The sequence below is a fragment of the Ptiloglossa arizonensis genome, chromosome 11 (assembly GCF_051014685.1).
Source record: "Ptiloglossa arizonensis isolate GNS036 chromosome 11, iyPtiAriz1_principal, whole genome shotgun sequence".
Lineage (NCBI taxonomy): Eukaryota > Metazoa > Arthropoda > Insecta > Hymenoptera > Colletidae > Ptiloglossa > Ptiloglossa arizonensis.
The window spans coordinates 4,243,240-4,257,387 of NC_135058.1; the positions used below are offsets into that span (position 1 = coordinate 4,243,240).

At 43.9% G+C, this 14,148-nt stretch overlaps 1 protein-coding gene across 5 annotated transcripts in view; it reads left to right on the forward strand.

Annotated features, from left to right (window-relative positions):
- Unc-13 (unc-13) overlaps nucleotides 1-14,148 on the forward strand; it is a 180,406-nt gene that overhangs the window by 6,427 nt on the left and 159,831 nt on the right. The gene's annotated exons all lie outside the window — the stretch shown is intronic.

The following is a 14,148-nucleotide window of genomic DNA, read 5'->3' on the forward strand; positions in this document are numbered from 1 at the left end:
CGTGGCACGTGCAAACCAGTCAATACTAAACGTACGTACGATAATAGGAGGCGGAAGTGAAGCTTTGCGGATTCACGCGGAATGAACGTAGCACGTCGTGTCCCGTCCGCGACGGAAATCGACCCCGTGGATGAGCGGACGCGTAGGACCGATCACGAACTCGAAACACATATAACGATGGTTACTAGTCAATTCAACAAGTGCAGCGTCATGGACGCTCGGCCAAGCAATATACTTCTAGGGGTTTTGGGGATGCGTGTATCGCAACGATCGAGCATCGATCGATCGAGCGAGCGAGCGAGCGAACAACGATCGACGATCGCGAGTGCGAGCATCGACGATCGATTTTCGAGAACCGGTTTAATAGGGACAGTTATACGCGACGTAACGTCAACGCGTCGCTGGTAAACGAGGCTTATCCGATTAATAGACCCTAGGACTAATTAGACGGTGCTTTAATAATCGATACGCTTTAAGGGTAGTATTATTAGAAGCCGCGTGCCTGCGCGGTCTGAGAAACTAATTCGCGAATGGAATAGTATTATTTGGTCAATTAAACGTTTCCGAAGTAACGCGAAGCCGTGAAACGACTGTCTTTCAGGTTTCTTTGAAACCGGATGGTTTCATCACCGGAGGAGACGTTTCCGATTAGTGGTTAACGCGCGACGATTTACGTTTCTTCTCGTGGCTTTTCGGTCGCATTGAGAAACGAAAAGGGGGAAGGGAAGAAAAAGAAAAAAGAAAAAAATGAAAAAAAAGAGAGAGAGAGAGAGGGAGAGAGAAGAAGAAGAAGAGAACAACACGGAAAGAACGTCGAGCACGATACCGCACACCCGGTGGTGTAACGGATACTCGTGGGACGATCCAAGTCGTCGTTTAACGAACGTACAATTAATCAACTCGTTGGTCGGATTAAACTACATACATACATACATAAATACATACGTACTTTATAGGAGATTCGCTTCCAATTGAAATTCGACGGTGTGCGGAGTGACCGTCGAAGCGTCCGTAACGATTAGCCTAACTTTAGTCAACGTAGGGTTTAAGGAACACAGTTCGTCTGTCGCTCGAAAATTGCACACTTCGAATCTAGGTTTAAACGATTAAAAGAAAAAACTGAAAAAAAAGTGAAACGAGGCTGTATGCCTCGTGGTGTAGGCCGACTTCTTCCGAATTATACGATCGCTCGAATCTTCGTACTGCTAGGCGGAACGCACAAATCGCGCGATTTTGCGAACACGGTGTCTCTTCAGGGTCGCGGAGAACGACGAGAGGTAGGTACCAGCTGTGAGGAGATAGAATGGAAACAAATCGCGCAGGCACAGCCGAGGATCTCGTTCATCCTGCGCATCGAAGTCGATCGCTTACGGAAGAACGCTCGCGGAACGCGAAGGAATGGCGGATATGAATTCGGCGATCCATCGGTTATTCCGGCGCGCGGTGCATCGCGGAGAACACGGTGCAATTGGAACACAAACGACGTTTACTCGTGGAACGGTAGATCCACGGGACGACCGTGAGACACACCGATTACGTTTCGCTGCTCGGTAGTTTATCCATACCGCGCGGACTCGATGAAAACAATCGTTGGCATCATTTCAATCGCGCCAGTTTCGGTGGATCGCGACCGACTGAAACCCGGTCCTGTTGTTTACGACGTCCAGGAACCGTGAGATCGCACGAATGGTAACTTTCTTCACTTGACAATTTTCATTGTATCAAATTTGATGAAAAATTGAATCGGTTTGTGGGAAGGTCGTTTTAGTTTCTTTACTATATTTAAAGGATATTTATTATTTTATCGTATCGAGTAGAAGTGTAAAGAATGTTTAACTCGCGAGATAGGAATGCAAAGTAACCATAGTTTGCAATCTCCATCGATAATGGAGCATTCGAATAGGAACTATGGTGACCTGAACATTTTTATTGTATCAGAATTTGATGAAAAATTGAATCGGTTTGTAGGAAGGTCGTTTTAGTTTCTTTACTATATTCGGTGGATATTTATTATTTTACCGTACCGAGTAATAATACAAAGATTGTTTAACTTGCGAGACAGGAGTGCAAAGTAATCATAGTTTGCAACGTCCACCAATAACGGAGCACTCGAATAGGAACTATGGTGACCTGAACATTTTGATTGTTTTAAATTTAATCAAAAATTCAATCGGTTTGTAGGAAGGTCGTTTTAGTTTATTTACTATATTCGGTGGATATTTATTATTTATTATTATAAATATATATTATTTTACCGTATCGGATAATAATGCAAAGAATAACCCGCGAGATAGGAATGCAAAGTAACCATAGTTTGCAATCTCCATCAATAACGGAGCACTTGAATAGGAACTATGGTAACTTAAAAATTTTTATTGTATCAAATTTGATGAAAAATTGAATCGGTTTGTACGAAGTCAGTTTAGTTTATTTACTATATTCAGTGGATATTAGTGCAAAGAATATTTAACTCGCGAGATAGGAATGCAAAGCAACCATAGTTTGCAATCTCCATCAATAACGGAGCACTGAAATAGGAATGATGACCTGAAAATTTGATCAAAAATTTAATCGGTTTGTAGAAAGGTCGTTTTAGTTTACTGACTATATTCGGTGGATATTTATTATTTTATCGTATCGGATAATAGTGCAAAGAATATTTAACTCGCGAGGTATAGAATACAAAGTAACCATAGTTTGCAACGTCCATCAATAACGGAGCACTTGAATAGGAATTATGGTGACCTGAAAATTTTGATTGTTTTAAATTTAATCAGTAATTAAATCGGTTTGTACGATGATCGTTTTAGTTTGTATACTACATTCGGTGGATATTCATTATTTTACTATAACGAATAATACAGTAAAGGGTATTTAACTCGCGAGATAGAAATGCAAACTATTTTATGACGTTCGCGAACGAGAGACCGTGAGAATGGCAACTATGGTGACCTGAAAATGTTGATTTTATATTCTTTGATAAAAAATTATTTCGGTTTAAATCACCGACGTTTTAGTTTATTTACTACGTTCGCTGTATATTGGTTATTTGACTGTATTAAGCGACTCTACAAGAAATATATATTTCGCAAAATAGAAATGCCGAATATCCGAAAAATACTTCCAGTTCGATATAATTTAGAAAAAGGATTAAAAGAAATGAATACTATCGACGAATTAAATTTCGTGTTCATAGTTTTGAAATATTCCGTAGGTAATGTAATATCGTCCGAAATATTCGAATATCGCGCAACACTCGATAACGCTCGAAATAATCATGGTTTTGTCCGCATCGTCGAATAACGAACTTTTGAACCCGTGACATCGATCGCGCATAATTGAACAACGATTGCAAATAAATGTGTGCCATTCAAAGTATCGATTGCACGATTTTCAGCTCCGAACGCGACACTTAAATAACAATATACACTACGGGCCGAGAATTGCGCGACCGAAACGTTAAACGGATAAATTTAATTCATAATATTCGTTTTCATTGTTTTCTGACTAATATTAATCCCTTGGCTAGGTCATTTCAATTATATATACGATTATAAACACCGAATTATCTTCGTTTGATACGTTCCGTGAACAATTATTCGAGAAAAATAAATCGTGCTTCGTATAATGTATTCTGCAACAGCTTAAAATTTTCAACGAAATTAATTTCGCTTTTGCAAGCACAATTCCCTTAGCGATGACTTTCAACAAGACACACATCTTAGCAAAGTGTTTAAAAAATCATAAAAAACATTCTCATCGATTATCTTTGGAAACTAACAAATTTCAAAAAGAACCACATTATTTTCACATTATCAGAGTTACTTTTCATCGTTCAAACACAATTCTACTCACGCAGCAATAGAGAGAACTATAACGGAGGTACATACGTAGCATTCCTTCACGAATTATACAATTTTTCTATACACAAACATGTAGACGTTTTTCTGAAATTTTCCACCGCGTTTGTACCAATCGTTCAAAATTCTTCGAACTGAAAAATCTGCAAAGAAACTCGTTATTTTCGGGTCACCACAATTACCTTCCACCATCCTCGTACAATTTCAACTCTCGTGGCAAGTAACAGGAACCACGAACCCGTGGTCGATACGATCGTTTGAACGATGATTTTAAACCGTCGTGCGATTCGGTCGAGTTGGACAGCAGTCGTAACTATCGTCGCCTAAACGGCCCCTTTAAACCGGCGCCACGGGACGCGTTTTTCTCGTTCGGTTCTCGGGTGACGCGATTAAACGGCGACTGGATGAAAATCGGCCACGAAATAATCACACGGTTCGGAAACGGGTCGAAATACGGAACGGTTTTCCGGTCGAGTCTCCCGGTCGGTCACGTGTTTCCGTTGCACATTAGAGCGCGATATATTCCGTTCCGTCGAGCGCGAAAACGCGAAAGTCGATATTACGCGGGATCACGCGACGCTGTATTACGCGGACAATACGCTGCCTCGTGTAACACGTTTTCTTTTCGTTCACGATCGTCGTTCCGCCATCGTCGCGCGAACGAAACGGAGTGGAAACAAATCACGGAAAAATATTCCCGACGAGAAGTTCGACGTGTTCGCGAAGGCTTTCGTTCGCCGATTAATACAGCGAAAATAGCCAATTCCCGCGGGGACACGCGCGCGCAATCGACGATTCGAAGCGTGAATTGCGCGTCGAATAGTTCTTTTTATTTTTACTCTTTTCTTCTTTTTTTTCACGAATTTTTCATTTCTTTGCTTCCATTTTGTTTTCACTATCGTTTCCCTCGTGAACGGCTGCAAGTAGATTTCGACGATACTTTACGCGAGAATAACGGGAGAGTAAACGGGGACGAACGAATCACGTTGTCGCAAGTAGTGTTCGTAACTAGTTGTACGCTATATACGCCGATAGTACGATAGTGAGTAGCGGCGACGATCGATCGGGCGATGCGAGTCGCGCGTACCGTATCCTGGAGCCGAACAGTTTCGACGCTTACAAGAAAAACGATACTCTCGAACCGGAGCGATAACATCGACTCGTTCCGTTAAGGAAAATTGTTCATTTATCTTCCAGAGAGTAACAGTCGTCGCCTCTATATAACGTAATCGCTATTTTGCAATATCCTCGATCCTCTCGAAACAGTGGTCCATCTGCCGTCCTCTCGAAACGCCCGCGTATCTTCCTGCGTGTTTCTAAGCATCGATAATTGTAAAGATTTCCACGACTCGTTCCCCGATGGGGATAGAAAATATTCTCGAAAGAATATACACATATACATATACGTATTCCCTTCGTTCGCGTTCCGATCTCCGTTCTCGATCTTCCTCGAGCGGTTAACCCTCGAGCGACGATCGAGAACGCGATTCCAACGTTTTCCCCCCGGTGAGAATCGTTCCAGGACTCCAGGAGGGGTACGCGCGATCCCGCGCCAAGATTTTCCTCGTATCTCGTCGTCGAGGACGCAGTGCATACCATTTTCTAGATCTCGAAACGATCGATCGTGTTCCGTGCATCCGATAACCGGTCGGCGTGACGCGATGCCGCAATAGTTCCGTAATAGAACAAGGGACGCGCCACACGGGCACAAATTACACGTAGCACGAACACGTACACTCGCGTTCGTGTACTGTGCGTTACCGGAAAGACGTCCGGCGGAAAGAACGCGGGTACGATTGGTCGCGCTCGATCAACCACGCCTCTATGCGCGCGTGGTCCCAATCGTGGTGCATCGTAACGGCCACGCCTACTGCCGATCGCGTCGCGTGACAAAGAGGGGGAAACGCGTCACGGCGAAGCGACACAGTGCGAGGCGAGCCGTGCGCTGGTGAGGACCACGGAGAAAGTGAAAGGCGCGAGGGCGGAGTCAGCGTATTCCCCTTACCTCCTCCGTCCCACCGACCATCGTTCCAGTAACGCACAGTACACGCACGCGTTAAACTCTCACGCGTAATAACCTTGTCACACTCCACCCTCGCAATACCAGCGCTTCAGACGAGAGACCACGCCCGAGTCCAGACCCGTAATTATACCTTAGACGAGCATTTCGAATAAAAATTTCATCATTTTATCCTACTTTTCTCAACACTGATTACGAACGATTCGACGCCAAAAGTACCATACGTTTATTTACCAATGAAAGGGTTTCTCCAAGATATGTTGTATACTCGAAAGTCTCTCCAACACCGAGAAGACCCAAGTGTGACGAGGGTTGAACATACACACGTACACAAATACACACGAACAAACAAACGCCTATAGACGTACGCGAGCCGTCGTACACACGTCCAAAGTATATGCTTCCGTATCTAAAGACTTCGCGGGCGTTGTAATGCTCCGATTAGGCTAGGCAATCAATTATCGTGCGTAACCTCGGTGTTTTAGTGGTAGTGGAAGCCGGTGTGCTGTACCTGCTCGCAGTCCGGGGAAACGGGTCCCGGGCTAACGACAAACACGATCCGCGGAGCCGTGGCTCGGGTTTGGCCGCGAATGGCGCGTTTCGCTTAATTGGTCGGACCCGTGACGCGCGTATCAGGCTCGGTGGCGACCGATCGATTCTTCTTCGTAATTGGCGAATCGTGCCGTGGCATGGGCACAATCGCCGTTCGACTCCCGTTACGTCGTCGGCGACGTCGACGGGTCGTGCAAGAAAAAAATAAATAAATAAAACCGTCGGGAGAATTGTCGTGGCGCTCGTCTTCGTTGGGATACTCGGGGTAGGTAGAGGGGGGGACGGGGCGTAAGTAGCTCGAGACGGGTGACGTTCATCCGTCACGGTTCAAGGAAGACTCGGGCCCCCGTTTGTGGTTTGTCCACGAATAACCGTCCGTGAGTCGATATCGCCAGCACGAGAACCTAGTCGAGAGGTAACCGTTGCGTTGGAAATATGGAAAAATATTTCGACGAGATGGCGGAATATCGAACAAGTTCGCTCTCGCTCCGCCCGGTATCTACGATCGAATGCTACGAAACGGAGCAAGTTGCTCGTAGCGCGCGAGATAGGCTTCGAAATAATTCGATTCGAGGATGTTGGGTCTCTTTTCGAGGAGTGTCGAATTTCTACAGTTGGGAGACGAGAAAGTCCTGGAAGGTGAAGGTGTAGCTTTACGGGGAACTGTCGCTAGGCGAGTTTAGACTCTTTTCGGGCCCAGATGTAGTAACCCAAAGCGTTGATAACATTCGATTTAAGGATGTTGAGTCATTTTTCGGAGTGTCAATTTGTACAGTTGGGAGACGAGAAAGTCCTGGAAGAAAAGGTGTACCCTAATGGGAATTTTGAATCTACGAAGTAGATCATCGTTAGGTGAGTTTAGACTCTTTTCCGGTACAGAAGTAGCGATCCAAGAGTGGATGATTTGTTCGATTTGAGAACGTTGAGTCATTTATCGAGGAGTAGCGTGTCAATTTGTACAGTTGGAAGATAAAAATAGGAATGGTGAATCCACGAGGAGACTACTGACGAGTTTCGACTCCTTTCGAGCAGAGAAATACCAATCCAAACGTCGATGATATTCGATTTAAAGATGCGGATCGAAGGTGTGTACAGTTGGAAGATAAAAAGATCCTGGAAGAAACGTGTATCCTTACGAGAACGTTGAATCCACGACGAGGTTGTCTATCGGTGAGTTCAGATCTCTGAGCGCAAACTCGAGCATTGGAAAATGCAATCTACCGCGCGAGCATTCATCTCGACTAATGATACGACCGTTCTCTTCGTCTCTCGTGTTGTATCGGACCAACTCGTTAAAAAATGTATCGCGGAGAAACAATTAACACCGGTCTGGAAACAATGCTCGAAAGGAGTAGGCATTCGTAACACGCGATAGCCTTCGGAATAATTTACCCGCGCCTCGACAATTAGGGGTCGAGACCAACATCGAGGTTGAACACGAGTGAGTGTTGTGACTCGTATTAGACTCGTTAAAATTTCAATTATGGCGTCGAGGGAGCGTAAATAAAGCGTACCGTCCGACAAGTTGTCAAAGCGTTGGATAAGGTTCTCGCTTCGCGCAACGTTCACAACAGTCTGACGTCGTAACGTTCTTTCGGAGAAGACGTTACAGAGAAACAAATGTCCCGTGACTTGTAATCGGCTTCGAACCGTATACGCGCGAGAGACGAACAATAAGGAGACTGCCATGAGTCCTCCTTTGAGTCTGGAACATCAAAGAACTCGTCGTTTGTGCTTGGACTTGTTCGTCGAAGATTGGACAACGACGTACAGAGACAATTAACGTTTCCTTAGGGAAGAAAAACAAACTGTTGAGTAGAAATGAACGACCAGACGTAGACGATAACGAGTTAGGTTACTTCCGAAGTCGAGCGTCGTAGTAACGATAGATATTCTGCGTAACGATAGATGTTTCATCGGTGTTCGTAACGAAACGAGTATAACGCACAAGTAGGATAGATATTAGCATTGAGTTGAATTGACGACGATCGTGAAAATTGCAATCTCTTCTCGAAGTTCGTTATCGAAAAACGTCGAGATATTAAAATGGAGACAACTAGCGTGAAAATGGTAATTTCTTCTCGAAGTTTATTATCGAAAAGCGGTGTTAAAAGGTGTTAAAATGTAGACGAGGTCGGTGAAGAAAAATTTGAATCTCTCCTCGAAGTTTATTATCGGAAAGTGTTTATTCGTCAAAATGTTGACAATATTTTCCAGAAGAATTCGATCTCGTCCTATCAGTGCTCCGAACGTTCTCCCAGTCCCCTAACCTCTTACGTACACTTTCTAATCAACATGTTCCGTGTCTGGTGCATTAACCCAATTATCCCGATTGGTCCGTAAACCTCACCCGTTCCAAATTCGGGAATCTTCGGTCCAATTGAACCGGAAATTCCTTCGACAAACGTCAAATCATATTAATGCAAATTCGAGGTTGGACTTGCCACGGTGATCGACGAACAAATTTCGAGGTTAACGGAACGACGGGGTTACGTCGTCGCCGGAACGCAAAAAACTCTGGTTCGCGAAATTAAGAACATCAATCCAGCAACGATGAATTTTCAATCGAGCCACCGGCCGTCTGTTTTACGAGGAACGAACTTTCGCTGACAAACCATCCATAACCCGTAAAAAAAGTGTGTCGAGCACGTCGATCGTCAACACGGTGAATTATACACCGTGGAGCCTTCCTTTGTTACTTTTCACCCTGGTTGATTTTCTCGCTGCCGCAATCTTTGGACTACGTTCAGGGTAGATATCCCAATAACTGTCAGTGTCCCTGTAACTGACTTTTCATTTATTTTATTTAACACCGGAACAATGTACGGTGAATCGGGACTGAAACAATATCGATACTAAATTTCAACTTACTTTTTATACGACGATGCATAAACATTGCGTATTTCTTAATATTTAATATTTAAAAATTGGTATCGGGCGGTGAATGTCCTTCGAGCATAAAAAACGCAACCAACGTATATAGAAAGTATGGGAATTGTCACAACGCAGCAAAATGATTTTACTATTTACCTGTTACACAAATTGGATCACTGATGCGTACAAATTTCCATTCGAGTGACACTAATAGGGACATTGGATTTCGTTGTACATTTTCGATTAATTGGCAACTCATCGTATTCGACGCGTGAAAAAAATGTTCGTAAAAAAAAGGGACGTTACGGTACGCTTCTATTTGAAATGATTTTTGGGTTAAATAACTTCTAAAATAATTAAACGATGATTGGGACGTCTACTCCGCGCGCTGTCGAACTCGCTGCTTTATTATTACTATTTTCGTTAAGTAACGACAATCTCTTTTCTCTCGACGAGCACGCGATCGAACTTACGAACAAACGAGAGACTCTCCGTTGATTCGTTAACGCGTTTCGTGCTTCGTGATTCATCGAGAACACCTTTTTGTCTCGAAACGTTTGCAGCACCGCGCGAAATTTCAAATCATTTCTACACCGCGAGTTTATTGTTCTCGAGTCGGCGCGATTTTCCAAAGGAGACTCGTCGCGTTAAGTTTCGAAAATCGAATCGCAAACGGAACAAGTTTCACCGAACAAAAGCGCGAAAAATCCAGATTTAATCTTCGTTGATTATCTCGACAAGATTATCGGATTACTTTCGTGCAAAGAGCGAACGATTTCGAGCTCTTTGGCAAACCGTCGATTTTTCGGTGCGTGGAAACTCGACTCCGGAGCAGGTTCTGTTGCGAAACATATCGATTCCGTTGAAACGGTATATTTTCCCTCGGGTGACGTTCACAGAGAGTTTCTTCGTCCTAAATATTATTAAATCAAACGACCGAAGGGACGCGGTTAATTTCATCTAGAATTAAATACGCACGGGACACGATTGAATTTGAATTAAATTCCACAAGAATAAAATCATCCCGAATAGTGTACAATTCTCCGGGTGCTCTTATTAGCGTTAATTTAACGATCGATCGAACGAGTTCGAAACCTGGTGTTTCGATACGATGAAATATCGGTATTTCGTCATCGATGAATAAAGGAGATTCGAAATTCGAGCTGAATTTCTCGTCGCCTGCAAAATATACTCGTTTTGCCAACCTAAAATTGGTGTTTCGATCGAGACGGGGCAAGAAACACTATTTTCGAGGTAGTTAAAAAATCTTATCGCGACGATTGGGAATAAAATACTAAACGTGGACACGAGACTGATTATCCGTGCGCGAGGTTGTCCTCGAAATCTCTTTTTACGGGGATTTAGCAGCTTCTGGGAGATATCGTGAACGGTTCGAGATTTCACGCGGGTCATAACGTTTCTAGTTTCTCCGTGTAATTCAACGAGATTGCGTTCGGACGTGAGCTCAGGTTCTATGCAACGACACGTACACACCTTCCATAGGAAATACTCTCGAAAGAAACATTCCTGGACGTGGTCTACACCACGGTGGCAATAATAATTGAAATTCGCGTTTCGAAGTCTCGTACACCGGTTACGAAATACTCGAGAGGGACAATTTCGCAACGCGTTCGATTCTCAAGCGGAACAATCATTTATCGCCACGAATCGATCGAACGCGTCCATTCTAGTCGTGTTCGATAAATTTCATTTACAAGCGCAATCGAAACTGTCCGCCATCGTACAATGAAATTTCATTGCACGAAATTTCCGGCGAGATATCGCGCGATTATTTTCAACGGGGAACGTACCACCTCGTCGATAAATATTTTAACCGGAGCCTCGTTATTCCGGATCACTTTGTTTTTCGGCTAACGAACTATCGCCGCGCGGCAATCTTCTTACGCGAACGTGGACGTCTCGTTTATTTTAATCTTCTAAATCCCGAGCACGGACGTACCGTGTTTCGAAATAATAAGAAAATACTCGGGGTGTACCGGTTCAACGTTCGTATTTCATTTCGCGCGATGTATTTAAGGTCAGAGCCGAGAAGAGCCTTTAACCTTCCATTTACGCGTAACTCCAGATCCGTGCTTTTTGTGTATTCACGGTTCGTTCAATTTTAGAGAGATTTTTTGCAATTACCGTTCACGAAGATTCGGACAGCTAATATTTTCTATTTAAGATCTCTAAAGTTCCATTCTAAACCCGTGGTTTTCGTATGTTTATCATTTATTCAATTTTAGGGAAACTTTTCGTGTTCACTATTCGTTGAAATTTTAGACACGTGAATTTTTATACTCACCGTTCGTTATATTTTAAATAAATAGTTTCTCACACTTACTATTCGTTCGATTTTAGATAAATAGTTCCTCATACTTACTATTCGTTCGATTTTAGATAAATAGTTTCTCATACTTACTATTCGTTCCATTTCGAATACACAGTCTGTTTGTACTTTTCGTTCGGTCAATTTTAAACGCGTACCTTTCTTAAAAATTCAGTCTCTTTCGTAATCGGATCCTTGTTCTTCGGACGAGAGATTTCTCCAATACCCTGAACGGTACGTTACCAAAGTTATTCTCTAATCGCGTTGAATTTTTCCGCGACTAAAACGAATCGAGGTTCCCGTTCAACCGGGTAGAGGCGAAGAGAATAGCAAAGAAATCGACACACTCGTGCAGGAAGATTATAGTAACCATTTGTGATTCTAAGCACGCGGTACGGAGTTCGCACGAAAGGGTTTCTAGACCATTGAACCGCTCAATTCTACGTACCATCGACTAGAACGAGATCGACGTGCGTTTCCCATGGGGGTATCTTGCCTAAGCTGTACATTCCATTATCCATCAGCAGTCACGAAACGTTCCCCATATTACAACGCGGCCATTTCAAGGAGAACACAGACGGCTTAATCGATGCTGATTTAATTAACGTTGGTTTAATTAACGAGCGAGTTGTATACACGCGCGCGCGAGCGCGATGGAGCTTTTCGTGCAAGCATCTCGAACCATTCGTAATGCGCGCGCAGACGTCGAGAACATCTCGTTGTGGAACGTCTCGTACTCGATGTACGTAAGTCTCGAACGTGTCTCGTTCAACCTCGATAGATTTATGGGAAGTTTTCTTTATTTTTTTTTTTTTACCTCGAACGCGGTTTCCTGTCGTCTCAATGTACGACGAAAATCCACCAAGTTGAAACAACGGAACGGAGTTTCCCTTCGAAGTCTACTTTTCCACCTCATCGATAATTCTACCGTGTGCACCGTTCTCGACGAACACTTTAATTCCTACGCTTTTCGAAAAATTACACCGTCCAACGAAACATTCGTCTCGTGAAACGTGACTCTGAATAATTTTTCCTAAACCCTTCCCTTCCGTGAGAGTCGAGCATCGATCGGATAAAGTGTAGCTCGGAAAACAGTTCGAGAAACGTGTACCGGAATGCATTTTTCATTCGAGCGAACCTCGAACTCATTCACGAATAACGAATAACAGTTCGACGAAATTGTTCACGAGAAGTCGACGTTTCGTTCGCAGAGATCTATTCTCAAGTCGAGAAACGGAATCGGAACGAATTAATTCTTTATCTTGATTGTCCTTTCGGGTAAGAAAGATTCTTCTCAATTCTTTACTCGTTATTCGAAATAAAATACTCAACTACGAGGTGATTATCTATTAACTCTTTCTACTTACTCCACACTCGCTTCGATGGACATTGTCTCGACTGAAAATCCATTCGTTAATTTTTCCGTAAATTTTCAACTTCGTCGCAATTCTGTCCCCGTTACTCGAAACAAAATACTCAATTACGAAACGATCGTCTATTAACTCTTTCTACTTACTCCTTACTCGCTTCGATGGACATTGTCTCGACTGAAAATCCATTCGTTAATTTTTCCGTAAATTTTCAACTTAATCGCAATTCTGTCCTCGTTATTCGAAACAAAATACTCAAACCGCGACGCGATCGCCTATTAACTCGTTCTGTTTACTCCTCTCGCGCTTCGATGGGCATTCTCTCGAGTTGAAGATCCATTCGTTCATTTTTCCGTAAATTTACAAATCTCGCGCGATCCCATCCTCGTTGGTCGGTACGAGATACTCGATTACAGAGGATCGTCTGTTAACTCCGATGCGAAACTCCGTGGAAACGAAGCGACGGACGAACTCCACGATGGAAGTTTCGTTGGAAAGTAAACCCGTAACCGCGCGAGCGAGAGTGAAATTAATTCGATCGGGTCTGTCGCGTGCGATTCTAATTGAACGAGGGAAAGTCCAGTCCGGCGAACTCGTCCAGACAGCGTCAAGTGGGCCCTCCTCGACGTACTCGAATCGCTTGAAAAGCCTGCACGAGTCCGTTCGTTCGAGGCGGCCACGTCCCCGTGGTCACGCATAAATCACTCACGCCTCCGCTGAATTATTTCCAGCCCGGACGTACAAAAGGGCGCCCGTTCGATTTCCGCCGGTGGTGAGAGACCATCGTCCCCGTCGACACGTCCCCCCCGTAACGCCACGAAACGGGCCCGAACGAACCGAACACCCAGACCAATTGTGTACCATTTCTCACTTTTATACGAAACGAATTAAAAATGCGAGTAGACAAGAAGCGAATCGAGCGAGGCAAGGGCCGCGAGATCGCGGCCGGGAACGTTCAACTTGTGTGTGTATATTGTACGATTTATAACGGTCATGGATATTGTATATGTATATTGTCACGGTGTCATTGTGTCTAACACGTTTTTCAGACGTCTTCAGCGGTCCGCGCGATGCTTCGCGGACCGTTCTTCGATCCTCGTGTTTTCCTCGAGCGACGAAAATTCCTCTGGAAGATTTCGAGTA